General features: G+C 38.2%; 1 protein-coding gene across 3 annotated transcripts in view; it reads right to left on the reverse strand.

The window, feature by feature from the left end:
• Positions 1 to 25,845, reverse strand: part of SUPT3H (SPT3 homolog, SAGA and STAGA complex component) — a 537,375-nt gene that overhangs the window by 325,524 nt on the left and 186,006 nt on the right. The window contains exon 1 of one of the 3 annotated variants that reach the window (XM_049652811.1): positions 1,040 to 3,415. The exons of the other annotated variants lie outside the window; for them this stretch is intronic. The gene's annotated coding sequence lies outside the window, so the exon portion shown is untranslated. Of the gene's footprint in view, positions 1 to 1,039; positions 3,416 to 25,845 lie in introns of those variants that run through there. 3 annotated transcript variants of the gene reach the window in all.

The following is a 25,845-nucleotide window of genomic DNA, read 5'->3' on the forward strand; positions in this document are numbered from 1 at the left end:
AAATGGCTTAAAAGCTGAGGAAAGTGCTGTGTTTTTCAGCATTATTTGGTTCAAACTGTGTTAAGAGACATCTATTTAGTAGTTCAACAGCATGTCTGAAAGCAAAGTTTTCAAAGTACCTACTTTTAAAATTCTTAATTATCAATGCTTACAATCACTGCAACAGCTAGATTTACATCAGAATAATAATAATGTTGTTGACAATCTGTCTTTTCTATGATGCAAGCCATGTAAAGAGACAAGTGGAAACAGAAAGAATTACAGCCTACTCAGAATCATGAGAAAGATGAAGTCTAACCTGACGAAGCAGCTCCTTTCCTAACCTGAAGCTAATTTCAGATGAAAAAAAATCCTAATGGTTAACAGCTTGTGCTTGTCTACTTGGTTCAAGCCACAGGTAGCTTGGTATCTGTATTATCCATTCAGTCAAAGATCATTTACGTCACACCCATCATATATAGCCAGGATTATGGAATTGTTAGGGTGAACAACACTGGTCTCTGCCTTGACAGAGATCATAATAAGCTCACAGTAAATATGATTTTTTAAGTTCTTTTTTTTCTGCGTTTGGGCACATTCTACCTAGCCATTTGTAAACAGACAACTGACGTTCAAAGTTATGAGCGAAGACATTCTTTTCACTACAGGCAAATTTCATCTTAAGTATGGGACTCCTTAACGGATTATATTGTGGAAACTCATCTTCCTGTATGTGTGAAGCTATTATTTAAAAAAAAAAAAAAAAAACTGAAAAGACTGGAGGATAATGCTTAGTGAATGACCAATGAAGGAATGACTGTACGATGAAGAAATAAAAAAGAAAGCGTTCAAGACTTTCATCGGGATTAAGAAGAGGACTTCCACCAAAATGTCAGTATAAGGATCCTGAATATTTGACTTCTGGGAAGACAGCAGATTCGGATCTGCAGTTTGCAGAGAGTGTAACCCTGATTATCTTAGAGAGAATAAAGGTAGGTTAGAGATGGACAGCACACTGAAGTAAGTGTGGAACAAATGAAGACTACGGTTAGATACTTACTGGGCTGATAAGAATCTTGACCACGCTGGAACTTCCTATCATGTACAGGCTGAACCGTAAGTTTTCTCCTATATAAACAAGTGAATGAGAATGTTGCTTTTAATGAATAAAAGCAAAGTAGGGAGAAAACAGATGAAGGGGCAAGACGGAGATGACTTCAGGGCTTCTGTGTTGAAGAAATGAAACCCATGGATGAGGGCAATGGCGCTAGATACTAGTAGAAGGCCTTCTGCTGAAGAAGCAAAAAGTTCTTCGGTATGTGCGTCATAGGCCACTCCACCCACAAACTAGCAATTTTCATTTTTGAAATACACATTACAGTAATTAATCATCTGAATTTCAAATACAACAAAAATAATATCAAAGGCAGCACTTCGATCTTAATGCATTTGTATCTGCTCAGCAGGACCCATCTCTACATTAAAAAAACAAAAAGAAAAAGAAAAACAAGAGAACAAAAAAAGCAAACAGACTGCCACACAATGCCCAACAGAACATATTCCACGGCCAATAATTAGGCTACCACACTCCATGCATCTAAAAAAAAAAACAGCGCATTCTGCATACATAACTTGTTTCCCTGAGTATCAGAGACTAGCAAAACCAAAGAAACCCACATCCTAAGCCACAGAATGGAGCCACCTGGTCTTGTTCTTATCACAGGATGACAAAATGATTTCAATCCCTTAATGTCATGCAGATATCCTCAACATTTGTATAGTGTTTTTTAACTAACAAAACTGTTGCATCCTTCCTGAGTTGTAGAATGGTCAAAAGGTTCAATGCAAACATTTCTTCGCATAACCTTTGCTGCCACATTTAAAGGCACAGACTGAGTGACCGGCATACATTTCAAAACGCTTTCTTCCTTTTTCTCTCCCTGTTCTGTTCTCCTACTCACATGATTAAATACGATTTCAAAAACTTTCTGGGATCTTTGCTTCTACACATGTTTACATCAATGCCAGCTTTGCACAATTCATCTGTCAATCTAGGGAAAATGTGAACAATTTTATGAGCACAACAAGAAAAAAGTTTTTTAAAGATGCTCCAATTCCAACAGAGTAAATTACAAACAAGTATGGGACAACACATAGGCATTCTCTTAAAATACATATATTTTAGAATAATAAAATGTTTTCTTTACTTTTTATTTTAAAAAGTTGGAATAACTAACTTGAAGGGTAATTTATAATATTCATAGTTAGAAATATGAGTACTTTTTAATATCACAGTTTCTATGGTACCAGTAAAAAAGGATGTGGGATTCTCATAAATTAGTTAAAGTCAGGATACACACGTAGAAAATTTAACAGGTATGACCACTCCTCCACTGAGCTGATGAGAGAACATTAAGTAAAAGGAATGCCACTTTCAGTAATTTTCAATGAAAATGCAATGATCTGGAATTAATGTTTCACTGGGGAAAAAAAAAACAAATAGCAGCATTTTTAAAGTATCACCTCACTTGATTCTCAAAGGCACACTATAAGTGAGACAAGACAGGGTTATCTCTTCTTCATTCCAAGACATTAAATGGCTCCTTAAAGTAATGTGGTTTCAGTGGCCAACTTCAGAACTGTTTTCTTTAAACTCTCTATTGACAGAATTTCTTTACTTTTTTTTTTTTTTTTTAGTGTTTATTTATTTTTGAGGGAGAGGCAGAGAGTGAGTGGGGAAAGGGCAGAGAGAGAGGGAGACACAGAATCTGAAGCAGGCTCCAGGCTCTGTGCCGTCTGCATAGAGCCTGCCGCGGGGCTCGGACCCATGAACTTCAAGATCATGACCTGAGCCAAAGTCAGATGTTTAAGTGACTGGGCCACCCAGGCATCCTTCTATTGACGGAATTTCAGAGAAAAATGAGATTTCCCAAACAATAATAATCTATGTTATAGATTGTGTGTGTCTCCTCAAAAAGATATGAAGTCCTAAACCCCACTACCTCAGAAGGTGACCTTATTTGGAAATAAGGTCATTGTAAAGTAAGTAGTAAAGATGAGGTCATACTGCAGTTGGGGGACCCCAAATCCAATGTAACCAGTGTCCTAATAAAAGGACGATCATGTGAAGACACAGAGACATAGGGAGAACACCATGTAAAGATGGAGACAGAGATGATATGACCCGTCTAAAACCCACCAATCCCAATGATTGCCGGCAATCCCCAGAAGCTAGGAGACAAAGGAGAGAAACAGGGACGAGATTACTCCTCAGAGCCCTTAGAAGGAACCAAGACTGCTGACACCTTGACTTAGGACTTCCAGCCGCTAGAGCTGTGAGACAATAAATTATCTTGTTTTAAGCTACTGGGTTTGCAGTACTTTGTTGCCAGAAGCCCCAGGAAACTAATACACTATAACTCGATGTCATGAAACATAATGAAGTTTTGTTTCTACAACACTATAAAAAGTATTGCTTTATTTACAAAAGAGGGAAGTGATTTTTAAAAACGTAAAAAGATAAAGAGGCAAATGACATGGATCCTGGTTCCAGCTCCAAGATTTACTTGCTGATTCTGTTTCTATAGTTATAAAATGACTTCTTTCGGGGTAACTCAGAGTTGTTGTGAAGATAGCAAGATTCTTAGATACAACACACAGAGTTATTGGATATAATTATCATAACGCTGTAAATTACTTTTATTCCATGTGAGTATATTGTCCCAATACTTACAAATTTTCTAACAATAATTATGTGTAACCACCACAGGACCCAACGTAAGGCTGAATAAAGATTAGATATAAAATAAATACAGTAAAACCTTGGACTGCAAGTAACTTGTTCTGCAAGTATTCGCAAGACAGGCAAACGTTTCTAATAAATTTTAACTTGATAAACGAGCTATGTCTTGCAATATGAGTAGTATGTGACACAGAATGTCACACGATCACAACTGAACCAATGGTTCCTCTCTCTCTCTCTTTCTCTTTCACTGCAGGATTGTGGGTGATCAGCTCTCATACTTCCGATGCTCGGTCTCAGGCTGCGGTGTTTGGCAGCAATCAGTGATTTTTCAGAACACTGGAAGGTGTCCACAACTGGCACTAGTGTATATTTTGTCACTTCAAAGCACCTAGGGACAGTCCTTTGCTTCTCCATACAAGAGGAAGCTCAAGAATGCTTTGCTTCATTCTAGGTCAGGCTGCCTGCAGATATAGCCCCTTTCCTCTGCTGCCTGATTGCCAGTTACATTAAATACAGGATATGACAAGTGTTTATTAATACTGTACTGTTGTCAGCATCTGTGTGAGCATATACAATGTCCCCCATGTAGAAGAAGATGCCACTGAGCCAATAGATAGCAGTGATTCCATTAGTGATAGTGAAAGTTGTTCCACACAATAACCCCCCTCTCTCTCCTCTCCCTCACACCAGCCACAAAGGTTTTCAAATGTAAGTGCAGATTTATTTATTTTTCTTTATATTTTGCATCTTCTTTATTATTTGGTATTATATTACAGTACGGTAACCATTTTTATATGAATATTTTTGAGCTGTGGAACAAATCATCTGAGTTTTCCATTATTTCTTATGGGGAAATTCGCTCTGATACACAAGCTCTGGATTACAAGCATGTTTCTGGAACACAGTATGCTCACAAACCAAGGTTTTACTGTATTTGATTTAAGTTAAAAATCAGGGGGCGCCTGGGTGGCGCAGTCGGTTAAGCGTCCGACTTCAGCCAGGTCACGATCTCGCGGTCCGTGAGTTCGAGCCCCGCATCGGGCTCTGGGCTGATGGCTCAGAGCCTGAAGCCTGCTCCCGATTCTGTGTCTCCCTCTCTCTCTGCCCTCCCCCGTTCATGCTCTGTCTCTCTCTGTCCCAAAAATAAATAAACGTTAAAAAAAAAAATCAGTTCAGGGGTGCCTGGGTGGCTCAGTCGGTTAAGTGTCCGACTTCGGCTCAGGTCGTGATCTCATGGTTTGTGAGTTCGAGCCCTGTGTCAGGTTCTATGCTGACAGCTCAGGGCCTGGAGCCTGCTTCGGATTCTGTGTCTCCCCCTCTCTCTGCCCCTCCCCCACTCACACTCTGTCTTTCTCTCTCAAAAATAAACATTAAGAGCTTTTACATATAGCTTATACAGCAAACCATACACACACACACACACACACGTATATAGTGGGATGCAGCTCTTACTATTCTATAATACTATATTGATAGTCTCATATTGTTTTGTCTATTTGTATCGTGTTTTCCTGATCCTGTAGTAACTTTCAAGTTTATTTTATACACACACACACTGAACAAACACCCAAGTGGATTTAGCATGAAGCTAATGAAGTTAAGCATCAGGTCTCCTCACTTGTATCAGATCTTTCCATGGCCCTGGAGAAGTCTAGGATACATGGCCAAAGTTTTATTTAAAAATCAACAAAAATGGAGTATTTCTATTAGTCGATTAAGAAAGCTGTCTTCCCCCCCTTGTGGACTTCCCTCCATCATCACAGTTCCCTGTTGCGGGGTGACTCTGGAGTGACTGAGGCAGCTTTGAAATCCTGCTAAGGGAAGGATGATCTGGAGATACCTTTAGTTTGGGGTCCATGTGACAGATTTAGTTAACAGTCATTTCCTTGTATGGTTATTGCTAGCTGTCACAGTATAGGAATGGCTTCCAGAAATATTCCTATCTCCCACTGCACTGACTTACATGCTTTATGTTATGAAGACACACAACCAGAGGTCATATCCTGATATAAACACATTGTATGGGTCCTGGCATCAAGAATATATAAATAATGAGCAAACAACAACACATACCCCACCACTACTGGGTACCCCGAGGCAGATGGATCCTGTTAGTGGGCAGACTCTCTCACTGGGAAAAGTGGTTGCAAGATCAAAGAAATAAAAGAGATCAAAGGGGATCAAATCCAAGTGGTAAGAACGGGCCTCTCAATTTGACAGAGTATCGACCTTTATCGCTGCATTCCACAATCTGTAATGGACTATGTAAAAAAAATGTATGCAACTGTGTTAAAGTCCTGCTTCCAGATCCCTAACCTCCCACCCCCACTAAAGGCCATGTATGACCAAGCTGTCCAGCTCTTTGCAGATGGTCAAGCCCCTACTATTCAAGGACAATATGCCACCAAATATGACACTATGCTAGACTGGCAATGCAACAGGCCTATTTTCCTAGGATGCATGACAATACTGCATTCAGTGACTCTGAATGCACCTGCTATGAGGTGAAAGATTATTAGGCATATATTTTAATGCACCCAGCTCAGATTACTTCTCATTAGTCCCAATCCAAATTACCTAATCAACTGGACATCTAAGGCTCCAAAATCAGGTCCATTAGATATCTAAGGTGCAGATCAAAATTATCTTCCCTGGGAAAGGATCTAAAGATAGGCAGGTTGCCATCATTACATTGACTACCATCATTAGCCTCACCCAACGTGAAAGAGAGAGAGAGAGAGAGAGAGAGAGAGAGAGGATAGGGGGTGCAGAAAGGGAGGAAGGGAGAGAATCCCAAACAGGCTCCACACTATCAGTGCAGAGCCCGATGCAGGGCTTGAACCCACGAACCTTGGTATCATGACCTGAGCTGAAACCAAGAGTTGGACACTTTGAACCACGTAGTTGCCCCTCCGCATTGTAAAACACCAGAAATTTTTAGTTTCTATACAACTCTACCATAAATTGTATAATTTTTAAAGCATTTTAGTTCTTTCGTTTAGCTATTAACAATAATATTCATATTTAGTTTCTCCCTATTATGTTTTTTGTTGGTTGGTTTGTCTTCCTCTTGAATTATTTCACTGTGTTTCAGAAATCTAAGAGTAAAATATTAATAATTTAAATTCTGTTATGTCAGCAATTTTCAAAAGACAATTATTAGTCTCACCATTTTCTTTACAGTAGAAATCAGAAGCCACAGTTTATAAACACATACACGCACACAACAACAACAAGATAGTTGGTCCAACATCACAAAAATAACAAAAGAAATGGGAGTCCAAATGATTAGCCTATATTGTAGTCACCAGAGAAATGAAACAGAACTTTAAAATATCAAGGCACCTGCGTGGCTCGGTCAGTTAAACGTCCCAACTTCGGCTCAGGTCAGATCCTGCAGTTCCTGAGTTCGAGCCCCATGCTGGGCTCTGTGCTGACAGCCCAGAGCCTGGAGCCTGCTTTGGATTCTGTGTCTCCCTCTTTCTGCCCCTCCCCCCACTCAAAAATAAATAAACATTAATTTTTTTTTTTGAAATGACTTTGAAATATCATTGGAGGGGCGCCTGGGTGGCTCAGTCGGTTAAGCGGCCGACTTCGGCTCAGGTCATGATCTCGCGGTCCGGGAGTTCGAGCCCCGCGTCGGGCTCTGTGCTGACAGCTCAGAGCCTGGAGCCTGTTTCAGATTCTGTGTCTCCCTCTCTCTGACCCTCCCCCGTTCATGCTCTGTCTCTCTCTGTCTCAAAAATAAATAAACGTTAAAAAAAAAAAAAAAAGAAATATCATTGGAAATGTAGGTATCATAAGGGCTATCATATAGAATGGCATGTACTTCTCAGATGGTTAAAACCAAGATCATTAACAAGGACACCAGTGTGTGCTTCTTAAACAGCCACTTGGCAGTCTGAGATGTGACTCATTTATGTTCTTGTCAGTTAAGATACAAACTCACTATATTATTTACTTTGAAAAATTGTTACGATGAGGCAGGTCTCCAAACAAGGTAGGTAGAAGTTTCTGGAATGTTAAAAACAACTTCACAAAAAGATAGGTCTATGACAAGTAGTCAAAGGAGTAGCAAAACACCAGGGCTTCGGAGTAGAAGAGAAAATATTTTAAATGCATGACCAAATGTTTTCTTGAAAATGAGTCTAAAATTAGATGACCAAAAGTATAAGGACTATGTCTACACTCTAGAGATGTAAAGATTTTCCATAAAAATGAATCACAACACACATAGATTCTGCAAGCATAGCAAAATCTGAAACTAAAAATATTGTTTTAGCTGGCAAAAACATTTTTTATATGTAAGTGAATTATGGTGAGTTTCCTAAGTGCCTGAAATGAATACTGAATTGAAATTAAAAAAAAAAATCTTTGAAATTTGTATGTTTAAATAAGAGTAGAATAAGAAATTAAAGTACAATAAAAAAATTAATACAGTAAAACTCCTCATAGAAACAACAAAAAAGTGTAATCTGTAGGAGAGTAATGCTTCTGTTATACAAGGAAAAATCTAGATACCCAAAAGTTCTTTACTCTACGTCTTGATAGAAGGTTCTTCTAGGAAATCTTCCAAGCAGTCCACAAATTTTCTTGTCTCTGAAATAGGATAATGTTTAACTGACAAATAATGGTGGCCAAAAGGAAGCATTACCTGGGGCTGGTTATGAAAGTGATTCTTGGGCCACAGAAAAAGGAACCCTAGTTCACAGCCACCTTGTAAGTTCTTGGTTGACTGTACCTACTTCAGGAGATGACTTCTGTAACAAGGCAATACTTTTCTAGAACAGAAGTCTCTAAAAGGACAGACACCAGAGAAATCTCTCCACTGTCTGAACTCTTGTTACTTCCTCCCTTCTCTACAACGAACTATGAGTGGGATCCTACCAAGGCACATTTCTGAAGCACATTTCAAAGTACCATCTCTGCTAAGAGCCACTATGCCTGAGTGACAGGGCTCCATGAAGGTATGAATTATAGCTGGCTGGATTTTAACCCTCCCTCTCTACCCCAAACCTACTAACTCGCAACACACACAAAGTTTGACTGGATCACAGCTGGTGATGACGGCTGGCAATCAACAATTAATAAAGACCCCACTATCACACTCTTTCTTGGTTTTGTTTTTGTTTTTTTTCCAGCATCACACAAGTAGACATTTTATTTTATATTACTTTATTTCAGCACTATTTCTCAACAATTTAATTCCAATGTCTTTATCACTCAGTAGGGCTGTAAGACCAGAAGTTTAAAGATTATGCCTTTTGTTTCTTTTGTAGGTCAGACAGTCCCTTAAAACACAGCAAGTACTGAATAAAGACTTATTTATTTTTGTTTTTATTTCAGTATAGTTGACTCATAATGTTATGCTAGTTTCAAGTATAACAACCACAACACCCCATGGAAACATACAGGAATGCATAAAACTCTTCCGAATATGTTTTTTAAAAAAAATCATGAAACTGACAAAGGAAATGCCATAGTTTGCTTTTTTAGTTTACTCATAGAATATGTTTTTATTTTTCAATATTTATAGAGTTGCATGGTTATTATATATTTGTATCTCTCTTTTTTTAAATATAATCTATTGTCAAATTGGCTAACATAGAGTGTATACACTGTGCTCTTGGTTTTGGGGGTAGATTCCCGTGATTCATTGCTTACATACAACACCCGGGGCTCATCCCAACAAATGCCCTTCTCAATGCCCATCACCCATTTTCCCCTCTCCACCACCCCCCTCCCATCGACCCAGCAACAGCACTACTAGGAATTTATCCAAAGGATGCAGGACTGCTGATTCACAGGGGCACATGTACCCCAATGTTTATAGCAGTGCTTTCAACAATAGCCAAATTATGCATAGTCTGCTTTTAAAGGGCATAGATACTTTTCATTTTCTCAACAATACAAAAATAGGCAGGATCTTTGTCCTACAGAGTTACAAATGATCATGTAATCTGCTAAAATAACTCCCTATTATGTGACTTGCCTATAATTTAATGAGACCCTTTTTTTAAAAAAATGAAACATTATATCTAAATAAAAGACAATTCAACAAAACAAGTGGGTACAGAACTACCTATTATAAACCCCTGTGCTAAAGGCTGAGGATACAAAAATGAGTAAGATATGATTCCTGACCTGAAGATGTTCACAGACTACCTGAGGATCTGAGGACTTGCCCAGGTAGCTCAAAGAACAAATCTAGGGGCGCCTGGGTGGCTTAGTCGGTTAAGCGGCCGACTTCGGCTCAGGTCATGATCTCGCGGTCAGTGAGGTCAAGCCCCGCGTCGGGCTCTGTGCTGACAGCTCAGAGCCTGGAGCCTGTTTCGAATTCTGTGTCTCCCTCTCTCTGACCCTCCCCCATTCATGCTCTGTCTCTCTCTGTCTCAAAAATAAATAAACATTAAAAAAATAAATAAAAAAAAAGAACAAATCTAGGAAGAGACCCCAAACCCAGTCCCTGGATGCTCATTCTCTGAGAATCAGGACACTTGTTCATAGCGATAAATGATATGTAAATTATTTTATGACAAGAACAATGAAGTGCTTATAATGAACGAAGATCAAATAAGGGGAAAGTGTGGGTAGAAGAAGAGATCTCACTTAAACGTAAGATTAACGTGACCATCCAGGTACTAAAAGGCTAGGGTGTTTTCCAAAGACTGTCTTCATTCCAGATCTTTAGGTTGTAATGTGACAATTCCTTTCTTATTTTGATACTTACCTGAGAGGAGAATACAGAAGCAAGTGATGTTCAAAGTCTTTTTGTGACGTATGAAATTACAGAATTATATTGGAAGAGAAGTGGGAGAGATGAGGTGATTGTGTATCAGTACAGCACTCTTGACCACTAGTCCCTATACTTCCGATATCTCTGGGTGAACTATAGACTAAGCGGAAACAGTAAGCTTTGTTCCTCATTACTAATGATTCAAAGTAATAATGTCACCAAAGCCAAAGCTCAAGTTGGTACAATTCATTTTACTCCTCATTGCTTTGTTAGTGGTAATCATCAAAGAGCATGCACTAAAAGACTGCACCTGACTTACATGTATTACCTAAACCTGGCAATGAATAGAGCCATTTAAAATAAGCTTTTACCTAATACAGCACATACATATCACATACATCAAGTGGTGAGCAAAAGCAACTACCAATAACTATGTTAAGTTCCCATGTTTCAAAAAAGAAAAAAAAAAAAACCCTACTGAATATAAAAACTGTAAGAACTGAATTACTGTCAACTAAGAATGCATTTGGTTCCAGGTAATAGAAAGCTTAACCTACAGTGGCTTAAATACGCAGGGGGTTATTTTTCTCACACTCAAGGACTTTAGGTAGGTGGCTGTTAGGATGGGTTTCGCTGTTCATCAGGCACAACCAAGTAACAAGATCTTTTCACCTTAACGGTGGTGCTTTTCATCCTCACACGTCAGCCTAGAGTCAGAGGACTACTGCCACACTTTCCAACTCATATCAACACTCAAACCAAAGAAACAGGTAATGAAGAACCAGTCACTTGGCCACCCCTACTAGGAAAAGCAAAAGCCCTACAGCAGACTTTTACTTACTTCTCACTTAGCTAGGACTCAGCTACCCACCTCAAACTACTAGGGAAAATGGAAAAGTAAATGCAGTTGATCCTCATAGTCCACCAATTTCTTATTTGTGAATTCACCTACTCACTAAAATTTATTTGTAGTCCCCAAATCAATATTTGCAGTATTTCCGATCATGCATATACATGTGCAGAGGGGCAAAAAAAATGAGTGCTAGAGATAATGCATTCCCAGCTGAGGTATGACAGGATGACAATCTGTCTTCTCTATTCACCTTGCCTATAGAGGTGACCAGAAGATGAAGACTAGGGGACAGACCCATGCAGTGCAAGAAGCCCCTACACAAGGGCCAGTTGTATGTGGTTTAAATCTCAATTCCGATATTGCAGAGGCAAAAAAAAAAAAGCAAAAATAAACACCTAGGACTAAACCAACTAAAAGCTTCAGCACAGCCCAGGAAACCAGCAACAAAATAAAAAGGCGACCTGCTGAAAAACCCACTAAGAAAATATTTGCAAATCATATATTTGATAGTAACTATATCCAAAATGTATAAAAAACCTCAAACAACTCAGGAGCAAGAAAACAAACAATCCAACTGAAACATGGGCAGGGGATCTAAAGACCCATTTTTCCAAAGAAGACGTAAAGATGGCCGACAGGCCCATGAAAAGATGCTCAACATCACTAATTATCAGGGAAATGCAAATCAGAATTATAATGAGGTATCAGCTCACACCTGTTATAATGGTTATTATAAAACAGACAAAAAATAACAAGTGCTGGCGAGGATGTTGAGACAAGGGGACCATCCATCACATTGTTGGTGGGAAGGTAAATTGGTGCAGCCACAATGGAAAACAATATGGAGGTTCTTCAAAAAATTAAACCTCGATCTACCATATGATCCAGTTATTCCACTTCTGGGTATTTATCCAAAGAAAATGAAAACACTAATTTGAAATACAGTGTGTGCTCCCCTATGACAAGTGTAGCATTACTGAACTAGCCAAGATATGGAAACAACTTTTGTCCATCAACGGATGAAAGGATAAAAAGAATACTATTTAGGGGGGTGCCTGGGTGGCTCAGTCGATTAAGCGTCCGACTTCAGCTCAGGTCATGATCTCATGGTCCGTGAGTTCGAGCCCTGTGTCGGGCTCTGTGCTGACAGCTCGGAGTCTAGAGCCTGCTTTGGATTCTGTTTCTCCTTCTCTCCCTGCCCCTCTCCTACTCATGCTCTCTCAGAATAATAAATATGCATTAAAAATAACAAAAGAAATTAAAAATACTATTCAGCCATAAAAATGAAGGAAATCTTGCCATTTGTGACAATATGGATGGACCTTGAGAACACTATGCTAAGTAAAATCAGGCAGAGAAACAAATACCATGTGATTTCATTTGTATGTGGAATCAAAAAACAAAACAAACAAAACCTATAGATTGGTGGTTGTCAGAGGGGAAAGAGGTTGACAGGTGGGCAAAAAAGGGAAAAGGGGCCACTTTGACAGATGGCAACTAGACTTACCGGGGTAATCACTTCGTTGTATATACAAATACATATAATAATTACAATGTTTATACCTGAAACTAATATAATGTTATAGACCAATTTTACCTCAATAAAAAACATGGCTTAACATACATTAAATTAGAATGCCAGAAGGAGAATAAGTCATATACAGAGGGAAAATACTCGTAAACCACATACCTACTAAAGATTTATATATAAAGGAATTTTACAACTCAATGGTAAAAAGACCAAAAAAGCAACACACAAAACAAAACAAAAAAGCAGTAAAAACTAAGCAAAGGATTTGAACAGGTACTTCACCAGAGAATATATTTAAATGACTCATAAGCACATGAAACGATGTGTAATCTCATTTGCCATTAGGCAGATACAAATTAAAACCACACTTCCATACCATTACATACCCACTAAAATAGCTGCAACTTAAAAAGCACAATAATAAGCATTGCCAAGGATGTGAAGTAACCAGGAATCTTAGGCATTGCTGGTCAAGAAGTAAAGTTGTATAACCACTTTAGAAAACATGTTGGCAATTTTTCTTATACAGTTAAACACACTATGCGACCAAGCAATTCCATTCCTGGGTTTTTACCCAATAGGGTAACCAAATGGTTAAAAAAAAAAAAACAGCCTGAAATTTGAACTGCCACAAATTCCTTAGGATCTCTGAAAAGATACAACTATATCGTTTAAGATTGCTCCCAGACAAGATTCTCCAAGTGAGTTAAAAGCTTTGGATGGACAGGAGTTGTATGCAATATAAAAACCAAGCTAGCCAAAGTCATTACTTTTCTTTTACCTGAACCTAATACTAGGGCGAGAACAAGGAGGGATGGCAAAAGCATCTGTTGCAGGTATACCAAAGTTGGACATTCTCTTGGAATTTCTCTTGGCTCTTGTTACATCTGGCTCTCCTGTTCTCAATGAGCTTACTAAATGATAACTAAGGATGTGTCTTGCCGGTGAAGTTGCTAGAACGCTGTAACTCTGTTGGAGTGACCGGGATGCATTTATGTTAAGAAACTATTTAAGGGTCCGTGTTAGTAGTGTGGCCTTTATTATAAAAGGGGTAGGAGGGAGGCTTGGTGGATCTTTTCTCCTGACCTTTTCTGTATTTGCTCATGTGCTAAATTAGCTGCTTATATTTTTAAGGTCTTGGTCCACTTGCATCTTCTGGTTGGAGTCAACATTTATTACTTGAGGGATTTTGGCATTCAATTAAAAATCTGAGGAAGGAAGAGACTGGTGATTTTGGCTGATTTTTTTCCTTTCTGGCTGGAATAAGGAAAATTAAGAAGATGATGAAAACATGGAGAGAAATATTTACCGAACTTTTGATGAAACATGGCAATAGCTTGACTCAGGTTTTGATTCTGACACTGGCAGTTAAAGTTCACTTCACGTACCATATGAAACTGTATCTGTGATCACAGTATTAGTATCTTTTGATTTTAGTTTGTAACTAGAGCACTGTTTGCTTGTGTTCCTCAAGAAACCATTGCTTTAGGGGCGCCTGGGTGGCGCAGTCGGCTAAGCATCCGACTTCGGCCAGGTCACGATCTCGCGGTCCGTGAGTTCGAGCCCCGCGTCAGGCTCTGGGCTGATGGCTCAGAGCCTGGAGCCTGTTTCCGATTCTGTGTCTCCCTCTCTCTCTGCCCCTCCCCCGTTCATGCTCTGTCTCTCTCTGTGCCAAAAATAAATAAAAAACGTTGAAAAAAAAAATTAAAAAAAAAAATAAATAAATAAATAAAAAGAAACCATTGCTTTCTGTAACTTCTATAATTTATGCTAGGGAACACTTCTTTACAGCTGAAACTGTTCATAAGCTAACTCTCATAATTAGCTATCTAAAATTTTTCCTAGCCCCATGCTTGTCAAACTGGAAGAGAGGTATTTCTATACCCAAAGATGATAGAAAGCTATAACAGAAGTAGTGTATCTTCAATGGGTATCTAGTTTACTTCATATTACGTACTTTACAAAGAATTGTTCTGAGCCAGATTTAGTGAGGTATAATTTCCATACAGTAAAATTCACCCTTTTTGAAGGTATTGTTTGAGTTCTGACAAATGAATACGGATGTGTAAACACAACCACAATCAAGATTGAGATCATGTCCATCACTCCCAAAGTTTCTGTGAGCCATTTATAGACACTCCTGTCCCCCCAACTCTGCCAACCACTGATCTGTTCTCTATTCCTAGTTTTGCCTTTTCCAGAATGTCATAATAATGGAATCACATACTGTATTCTTTTCTGGCTGAGTTTTGAGTTTTGTCATGTGGGTATAATGCTTTGAGATATATTCACGTTGCTATATGTATCAATTATGTGTTCCTATTTATTACTGGCTAGTATTCCATTGTATACATGTAACAGAAGTTGTTTATTCATTTGCCATGTGATGAACATTTGGATTTACTGGGATGAAGCTGTTATAAACACGCACTTCCCTCTGCAGCTTAGTCACCCACATCCCACTCACTCAACGTTCTTCGGGACTCCGTTCTACATGTCATCTAATCAGAAAGGCCTTCTCTGCCTACTCCTTCTGAAATGGCACTTTGCATCACTAAGCCCTCATCTCCTATTTCATTTCTTCAAAGGGCTTAGTATTACCATCATTTACATTACATGTTTTATAAAAAAGATATATAAAGATTGTATTAGGGTTCTCCAGAGAGACGGTAAGCAATATTTTTATATATAGAAACAGAGTGAATAGGATATATTTACATAATATTAGAGTTGAAATCTAGACTAATTCATTTATAGATGAAGGAAAATTCAAGCCAACATAGTGATGTAATTTGGTCTCATATTAAGTCCATTACTCTTTGTATTACCCAAATATGATCTATTTTACTACTATGCTATTGTTAACATAAAACAAAAAAAAATTCTAGAAAATCATTCTAAATAATAAAATTTATTGTAAATTATACAGAAATTATGTGGAAAACTTAAAATTTTAAAAAGACTCCCTGAAGATGGACTTTTATTCAGTAAATATTACTGAACCAACAATATTGGCCATGAACCAAACATATGTGGCATTAAAGGCTACATTACTCCAGATCAGAATTACTCATTTTATAAGCATTTACTGAGCGCTTGTACTAAAGAACCATGTCAAACAGGGCTCAGAGGTAAAGAACATTACTATGTTCTGTCCATATCTTGAAATTACGTACAATTTAATACTGGAACCAGAGTCTTTAAACATTTCACACAACCACAATCTCACATGTTTGAAACAAGTGAGAAAAGAGGGTTTTCCACTGTTAGTGTAAATATGCAAATTAGTGCTTTAGATAAAGTGGGGGGGGGGGGGGGGGGGGGAGAAAGAACATGGGATTTGAGGTGGGAGACCAGAATCTGTTCTGGGCTATACCACCAGCAGTCTCTGGGCAAACCATCCTTGAAACAGTTAAGATGCTGGGCTTCAGTAGTTCTGTACTGTTAATGTTGATTAGAAGCTTTACAGAAATGCGCCATGCACGTGAACCACCACCATCCAATCAAATGATCCAAGGAAACAGTACCGTGTGGACCAGTTCTTCAGATTGTTGCGCTATGGCTCCCTCATCAGTGATCTCAGTGATCTAGGGTTCGTTCTCTCTCTCTCTCTCTCTCTCTCTCTCTCTCTCCCTCTCCCTCTCCCTCTCCCTCTCCCTCTCCCTCTCCCTCTCTCTTTCTTTCTGGGTTCTTTCTAACTCTAACAAACCCATTCTGTGAAATGTAGCTTTATCATTTCCTTGCCGGAACAATAATATGTTTATAATCTCTTCTAAAGGAGAGAAGACTCTTACCAGTATTTAAGAACTGTAGTCGCAGTACATGAAAAGTTAACAAACATCAGTTAAAAAGGATAAGCTGCTTGCAATGGAATTTATTTTCAATTTACAAGGTTAAGCTACAAGCCGGTATATAAAGAAGATGTGACATGAAATTATTGACTTTGAGCCTGGCAACTCCAAATAGACCCACAGGGCACAACCCCAGGAGGTGGGAACAGGAAACCAGACCCTGCACCTTACTTTCCCACTCCTAGCTTTCAACACGGGAAGTTAACTGTTGCCTCACTTACATTTAGGAAAGGCTATGGCTTGGAAAACAGCTACTGGTAGACTTCTAGGTAGGAAATTTATTTTTTTAAAGGACATACTGCAATACTTGTATTAGTTAGACGGAAGTAAGGTTCCTGGGATGGATGGAAGAAGAAAAATAGCATTTTGAACAATTCTGTAGAAGTAGTCCTACACTGGGTACAATTGTGAGCCTTGTTGAATTAATGGTAACAAAGGATGTCAGGAAGTACTCTGTGTTTCCTTAAATGTTTTTGGATGAGAACAAAATCACAGCGTATGAAATTTTCCTCAGTCTCCATATGCAGAGCAATTCCCTTCTCTTCTCTACAGAAAAACCCTTCTGCCCTTTCCAGTCAAATGAAATGTTCACGTTCATTGACTGTTGACTAAGTCCACAAATCCTTTGTAGGTGAAATGAGTTCAGGAAAAGGAAACCGTGTTTAAGGGAACTGAAGTACATCTGTGCAGTTTATCATAATCTTTAAAGGGGATATTAATACATCATCACTACCTTAAAAAGGTGTATTAAAACAGCATCACTACAAGGAAAACTGGTGTTCTGGTAAGTTTTCATTTGTTTGTATTTTATTTTATTTTAAAACTCTGACCTGGACTTCTCACTTGGTTCTGCGTTCAGAATGTGAAGGTAATTTTCTTTTACTTGGATCCTACAATTACTTTCATTTTCATAGGGCCTAACAATTTATAGCACCTCTATAGTTGTCATTTCTGACTGGTGACCTAAGAATGCTGCTTTAACTTACGCTGATTTTTTTTTTTCCAAAATTCAATGGAAGATCATACAAAACAATTCTAAGATCTCATGAGTCCAATATTTATTAAGATTAATTTTAAAGTCAAGACATTTCCTTGGGGAATATAGGCAAGTACATGGAATCTAGAATCTTACATCTTGGGGTGTGACTTACCAGGTGCTATGATCATGGGTAAGCCAATTAAGCTCTCTAAGATAGTAACAGCCCTTCATCAAATAGGGGGTAGGATCAAGAGGACATCCTGTGTCCACATGGCTCTAAAAATAGTATAGTATTACATAAATATTAGCTGCTGGTGTTTTTTAACTTGTATTTCGAAGTGAATCTATAAAAGCCTCTGTCTCTGGCCAATAAAGACTATCAATAATAGGGTCTTACAGATTTGCTTCAAATCTCAAAGGTACCCAAATAAGCCCACTCTGCTCACATGTGAATGGCCTGATTATGAATCCTGAATACTGAGATCTCCAGCAAGACAGTTTGTGTATACAATAACTGCTTAAATTTCTAAAACGTATTCATTTTCTATACCTGTATTAATTTGAAACATCGGCTTTAATTAAGATCATGAAAACTAACAAATTTTAATTAATCTTAGGGCTCTAACGTACAGAAAAAAGGCAACTTCTCTGATGTTATTTGCTAAAATGAATACCTTCTTTAACATGTTATAAAATGTGTTATGAATTTACACCTTTAGTTTTGCTGTTTCTGTCTTACAACACAAACAGGACAAAAATACACTTAAGAAATATTTGCTAGAAATAAAAGCAATACCAACACTGAACAAATGTAAACAAATATGGTAAGCACACCTACACAGAAATCAGCACACTCTATTTTTAATCAAAACCCCAAACCACCATGGCATTTTTACGGCTTATAACTGAAGAGGACCTTTCAAACCAGTGCCCCCGACTTGAACAGTGAATCACTTCAAGACTGATAAAAGTAAGATCACAATCTAATGTAAAACCAATACCGAGCTGTTATAAGATGTAGACAACTCTCTGAAATCAACTCCTCCTGCTAAGGCATTCACAAAAATTCCACTTGCTTTTTAAAACTTGTTGATATGGAAGCCAACAGAAATGGTTATCTATTTTCTTGTTTTTATTATGTGTAAAATATTGTCCTTAAGTCACCCTGTATATATTTGTATCGTTATTCTTCATCTTATATTTTAAGCTCCTTGAAGCCAGGGATCACAACTTTCTTATGATTCATAATGGATCCAACCTATTCCAAGAAAGAGAAAAAAGTCTGAAGACATTAAAAAAAAAAAACATTAGTAGCTGAGCAACTGTACTGGCAATTCTTCAACAAAGATAAAAGAAGCACTCTAAAAATATTAATGAAACAAGAAATTTCTTTATCAAAAACTCCATGGCCCAATGGTGTGATGAACAACAAAGCATACAGATTTCCACGGACTGGACAGGGTACACAGAAACAAAGAGTAAAACATCCTCATGCCACACAATGAAGAATTCTCTGGGTAAATTCTTGGCGGTTTTCTTAGCAAAACATTATTTAATATCTATTTACAAAAATAGGACTCCTCTTAATTCTCATTCTTTCACATGTGTTTAAATTTATGGTGACCACTGGAAATATTATTGCAAGTCTACATAAGCTTAAATAAAACATTTTTCAACTATTTTAAGCACAAATTTGGCACCAAAGTCAGATGTATTAAGATGATATTTTTATACTTACAAACACAATTAAGGTAAGACTCACCAACTAATGAAGTAGCTAATGTAGTACTCAGTACTTAGCCAGGTACTGTGCTAAGATCTTCAGAAGCATGATCTCATCCAAGGTACAAAACAGTACAGTACCCTGCTTTACAGAGGTTATTTCCTTTATCTGTGACCTCATAACTGTCGGACCCAGATTCAAATGAATCAATTCTACCTGATTGCAAAGCTGAGTTCTCACTACCAAAAAAAAAAAGAAAAAAAGCTATTTTTCATTAAATGTCAGTCAGACATCGCTCACCTGTAGTACATATGGAATTTTGATTCTTTTTCTTGGTTCCAACAACTGTAAAACATACTTTCTCATTTGGGGCCTGGAATCTTAGTAGGTTGGGAAAAACTTCTGTCAGCATAGAGCTAGAAAGGGCCACAAATATAATTCAAAAGTCCTAGAGGTAGGTGCTTCGGAACCATTAACACCCCTAAGCAAAATTCAGCTTAGTTGTCTCTTTTTTGGGGGGAAGACATCTCTGACGTACCACCTCGTATACCTAAAAATTACTTCAATCATAGCATTAATCATACTGCACCGTCACTGCCTACTTTATCCTTCTCCTCCCCCCACTGCCTTCTGCACTTTTATCTTTGAGCCCTGCATACCCATACACTTTACTTATCATACTGTGACTCCAATGGCTGAAATGGGGATCTGAACTGGGTAATTCTTGTATCAAGGGATAAATTGGGCCCACTAGATTCTGATCCTTCATTCTAGATCAGAAACTTGCTTCAACATCAAAAAGTGAAGTCTGGAAGAGCTTCGAGGTGCAGTCCTTCTTTGCTGAGGTACTGGGACAGTGGCTGAGAGTTTTAATCTGGGTTCTGCCATGAACTTCCTGAGTGATCATGGGCAAGGTTACCCATTTCTCTTTGCTCGGATTTATCAATACACAAAATATATGAAGACATGTTACAGTTACAAAGTAAGAGTTTAATACATGTGAGGTATTGCTTTTCTCTAAACAGAACAAGAAGTTAACTTTTTACATCTCTGGAACTTAGGTCCTTCTATATAATAAGGGTATTTAAATACATTATCTCAAAAAGTCTGACTGCTGTCTTGCTAATCTATAATATATGCTCCAAGTCTAAGAAGACACAGACCGTTAGCATCTTAAGAATCACTTGGCATACAAAAAGAGATGAATAAGCAGAAAACTGAGCAAACATGAACATCAACTGCCAGAATGGTGTGAAATGATAACTCCTTAAAACGGCTTCACTTTCACGAGCTATAAATCATAACAGCACCTTTGCAAAATACTCTAAAAGAAGAACATATGAATAGCTTATAGTAATAGGCTCTATCTAAAATGAACATTTATAAAAATTCTAACAGTGGTTTTTACATTTTGCCTTTCTAATATCCCGAAACAATTTTATTTTCCAAATGTTTTGATGAACTAACTTTAGAAAAATACGGATATTTTACAATACTGAATTAGGCAGAGTAAAAAGATAGGTGGTTGCTAGGAACAACGAGAGAGGGAAGGAGGAAGGATGGACAGGTAGAGCACAGGGGATTTTTAGGACAGTAAAACTACTCCATATGACACTTCATTGGTGGGCAGATGCTGTATATTTGTCAAAACCCATAGAATGTATATAGCTCATCAATGTAACAAGGTTAACACACTAATGCAAAATACCAATAACAGGAGAAAGGAAAGGAAAAGGTACATGTGCACTTTCTGTACTTTCCACTCATTCTTCTATAAACCTAAAACAGCTAAAAACATAACAAAGTGTGTTAATTAACAACAACAGCAACAAAATGTTGGAAACAGAGAATGGTGATGGTTACATAACACTGGCAATATAATTAATGCCACCCAAACTATACATTTAAAAATGTGGTTTATATACACAATGGAATACTACGCGGCAATGAGAAAGAATGAAATATGGCCTTTTGTAGCAAGGTGGATGGAACTGGAGAGTGTGATGCTAAGTGAAATAAGCCATACAGAGAAAGACAGATACCGTATGTTTTCACTCTTATGTGGATCCTGAGAAACTTAACAGAAACCCATGGGGGAGGGGAAGGGAAAAAAAAAAAAAAAAGAGGTTAGAGTGGGATAGAGCCAAAGCATAAGAGACTCTTAAAAACTGAGAACAAACTGAGGGCTGATGGGGGGTGGGAGGGAAGGGAGGGTGGGTGATGGGTATTGAGGAGGGCACCTTTTGGGATGAGCACTGGGTGTTGTATGGAAACCAATTTGACAATTAATTTCATATATTAAAAAAATGGTTAAAATGGCAAATTTTATGTTATACATATATATTTTACTATAATAAAAAGGGTCATAGACACTCCTTGTTTTAGAAGAAAATAATTACGTGATTCTAGAAAGAAAAAAGACTGGTAATGAACCAATCCAATGTAGAAATCAATGAAAATCTTCGGGGGAGGGGGGAATTTTCACTAAGTAATACTCCATTGTAACAAGGTATTTAATTTTATTTTCAAATGCTTTCATGTTAACAAAAACAGTATCTTGAGAGACGTCTCGTTTTGGCAAGATGGAAAGCCTCATAGCTCCCAGGCCGTTTTCTCTCACAGCTAAAAAACCCTAGATATAACACAACAGAGAAGCATAGGAAGTTTCTGAAAGAAGGCTGGAGACCTAGGGAACTCACAACTTGAGACACAGCATGACAGCCAGTGCCATTGCTTCCCACATATGCCAGACAGGGTACTGCAGAAGACTCTATGTGGAACGACCATCAGGCAGAGACCAAGAAAAGCTCCAAGAAAACCCTGTGCCCTGCTAATGAAGGGCAAGGAAAAGAGTGAAACAGAAAACATTTTTGGCAATACTCACCCTACTCCAGCGTATCATCAGTGGAAAAACCTCCCTCTCCTCTTCAAGCGGGCCAAACGAGGAGTTACATTTCTACCCCAAAATCCCCACCTTACCTCACCCCTGCACACACATAAACAGATAACCCAATTCACCCACAGGTAGCAAATGAGGCAGCCTGGAGGTTGATCTTCCACTCCCCACCAGGGAGAACCAGCAGGTGATCCAACTCCTCTGATGGGATACTGTCAGTGAGCAAAAGGAGGAGATCATCTTCCATTACCCTTTGCTGCTCATTCTCCTCAGCTGCCTTTCCCCCAACAGAGTAGCATCTGCAGCCTACATACAGCAAAAAGTTGAGCCTCCACCCCTACTCGACAGTAATAACATTTACTAAGAAGGCAATCTGAAGCAGAGATACTCAGCACTCATGCAAAATCAATGAGCTCGACCAAGGCAGTAGAAGTGGGAATCAGCCCCCACTCTATCCCCCTTTCTTTAGCATCCCTAAGGCCAAGTGGGGACCTGAATCTCCACACCTACAGAGCAATGCCAGGCAGAGGTAATCGATACTCCCAATGCCCCACACTCCTGGTGTCAGCAGGGCCCAGGGGGAGGCAGAGTACCAAACTTACTCTGCCTTAATGATGCCAAGGGAGGTAGTGTGATACAGAGCAAGATGTCACTCTACTCCCATTATCATTCCCCTGGTAGCAGCAGGCTCAGCATGAAGCTGAAATTACAACCCAAATCCCCCAAGAGAGGATGGGGGATATCCAACCTTTCCACCTACATCAAGGCAGTAGGAGTCACTGTGCTACTTTTGCTGTACTAGTCCTAGCGTATTGTTGAAGGTGGAGAGGGGCCTAGTGGGTATCTGAGCCTACACACCCAGCCCTCTATACTTCAACAGGGGTAGAGGCGGCTAGCTGATTAAAAAAAAACAATCTTTAGAAGGATCTAGAGTCTCATAATATCCAGAACACAATAAAAAAACAAAACAGATAAACAAAACACTACTATACCAAGAACCAGGAAAGCACAACATTAGTGAGAAACAACCACCACTAAATGTCAAACCCAAGATGAATGAAATGCTTGAATTGTCCAATAAGGATTTTAAAGCATCTATCATACATGCTTCCACCGGCTATTAAAAATCTTTTAAAAACAAATCAGTATGTCTTAAAATAACCAAGCAGAAATTATAGAACTGAAAAATATAATAACCAAAATAAACTCACTAGATGGACTCAATGCTTGAGTGAAAATGATAGAAGAAATCTTCAGACCTAGATGGCTCCACAGAAGATTTCTACCAAACATGTACTACAGAATGAACACTAATTTTATACAATCGATTCCAGCAAATTGAAGAAAAGAAAAAACTTGCCAACTGATTTTATGACTAGTGTTACTCTGATACCAAAACAAAGAATAGTACAAGGAGACCAGAGCGTAACAAAATGAAAACACACTACAAAAAAGGGGGAAACTACAGACCAATATCTCTCATAAATATAGATGCAAAAATTCACATTAAGATATTAGCCATAAATACAGAAAATTATACACAATGACCAGGGGAATTAATTCCATGTAAACAAGGCTGGTTCAATACTTGTAAATATAATCCAATATATCAATGAACTACAGAAGAGAAATCATATGATCATGTAATGTGATACAGTCAAAGAATCAGACATAATCCAACATCATTTCATGACAACAACTGTGAGCAAATTCTTTCCTCCTAAGATCGGGAACAGGGCAAAGATGTCTACTCTCACCACTCCTATTCAACACGGTACTAAAAGTTCTGGCCACTGCAAAAAAACACAAAAAATAAAGAAAAGAAATACAAACAGGAAAGGGTTAAATTAAAGTATCCCTTTTTACAGATAAGTGATTCTCTATGTAGAAAATCCCAAGAAATCTACCAAAAATCCCCTCCCAGAACTATTCAGTCAGTAGTTCAGCAAGGTCACAGAATACAAAATGAACACACAAAGGGCACCTGGGTGACTGATTCAGTTAAGTGTTCAACTCCCAATCTTGGCTCAGGTCATGATCTCTCAGTTCATGAGATCGAGCCCCACACTGGACTCTGCACTGACAGTGTGGCCTGCTTGGAATTCTCTCCCTCCCTCAACCTCTGCCCCTCCCTCATCTGTGCATGCGCGCACTGGGCTCTCTCTCGCTCTCCCTTTCAAAATAAATAAACTTTTAAAAAAATGAACATACAAGAATTAAATTCCTATACACCAACAAGTAATGTGTAGAAATCAAAATTAAAATATTATTTACAATCACACAAAGAAAATGAACTACTTAAGTATAAGGTTTACAAAGCAGGTAAAGATCTATATGCTTAAAATTAGAAAATGCTGATGAAAGAAATCAAAGAATACTCAAATGAAACGGAGAAGCACACATTTTCATGGATTATAAGACTCAACATAGTAAAGGTTTCAGTTCTCCCCATTTGATCTACAGGTTCAATGCAATTTCTATCAAACTCCCACCAATGTTATTTGTAGACATACAAACTAATTCCCAAATTTATTTAGAAAAGAAAATCCCTAGAATAAACAATATTAAAAAATAATAAAGTGGGGGGGGGGTGCACCTGGGTGGCTCAGTCAGTTGAGCATCCAACTCTTGATCTCGGCTCAGGTCATAATCTCATGGTTCTTTAGATGGAGCCCTGTGCTAGGCTCTGTGCTGAAAGTGCATGGCCTGTTTGGGATTCTTCCCCTCTCTCTCTCTCTGCCCTTCCCCCACCTGAGCACTCTCTCTCTCTCTCAAAATAAATAAACTTAAAAAAATAAAATAAAGTGGAAAAAAATCCACCTTGCTGATCTTAAGGTCTACTATATTAATTAAAACAATACGATACTGGCAAGGAAATACACATATCGATCAATGGGAGAGAACATAAACCCAGAAGCATACACACAAAATATGCCTAAAAATTTTTTTGACAAATTTGCAAATGCAATCCAATGGAGGAAGAGTTTTTCCAACAAATAATGCTAGAGTAATTGAGGATCCATTGGCAAAAAAACAAACAAACCTGATACAAAATCTCAAACTTATACAGAAATGAACTCAAAATAGGTAATGGACCTTAATGTAAAACTAAAACTATTAAGCATTTAAAAAAATAAATACAGGAGAAGAAACTAGAGCTAGTCAAAGAATTCACAGACTTCACACCAAAAGCATAATCCATAAAAGGAAAAACTGATAAAATGACCTCATTCAACAATTAAATACTTTCTTGTGCAAATGACCCTATTAAGAAGATGAAAAGACAAGCTACAGCCACTGTGGAAGACAGTATGGAGGTTCCTCAAAAAATTAAAAACAGAATTACCTTATAATCCAGCAATCACACTATTGAGTATTTACCCAGTAATAATACAAAATCACTAATACTAAGGGATATATGCATCCCTTATGTTTATTTCAGCATTATTTACAATAGCCAAATTATGGAAGCAATCCCAGTGTCCACTGATAGATGAATGGATAAAGAAGATGTGCAGTGTGTGTGTGTTTGTGTGGTTGTGTGTGTGTGTG

The sequence above is a fragment of the Panthera uncia genome (genome assembly GCF_023721935.1).
Source record: "Panthera uncia isolate 11264 chromosome B2 unlocalized genomic scaffold, Puncia_PCG_1.0 HiC_scaffold_24, whole genome shotgun sequence".
NCBI lineage: Eukaryota > Metazoa > Chordata > Mammalia > Carnivora > Felidae > Panthera > Panthera uncia.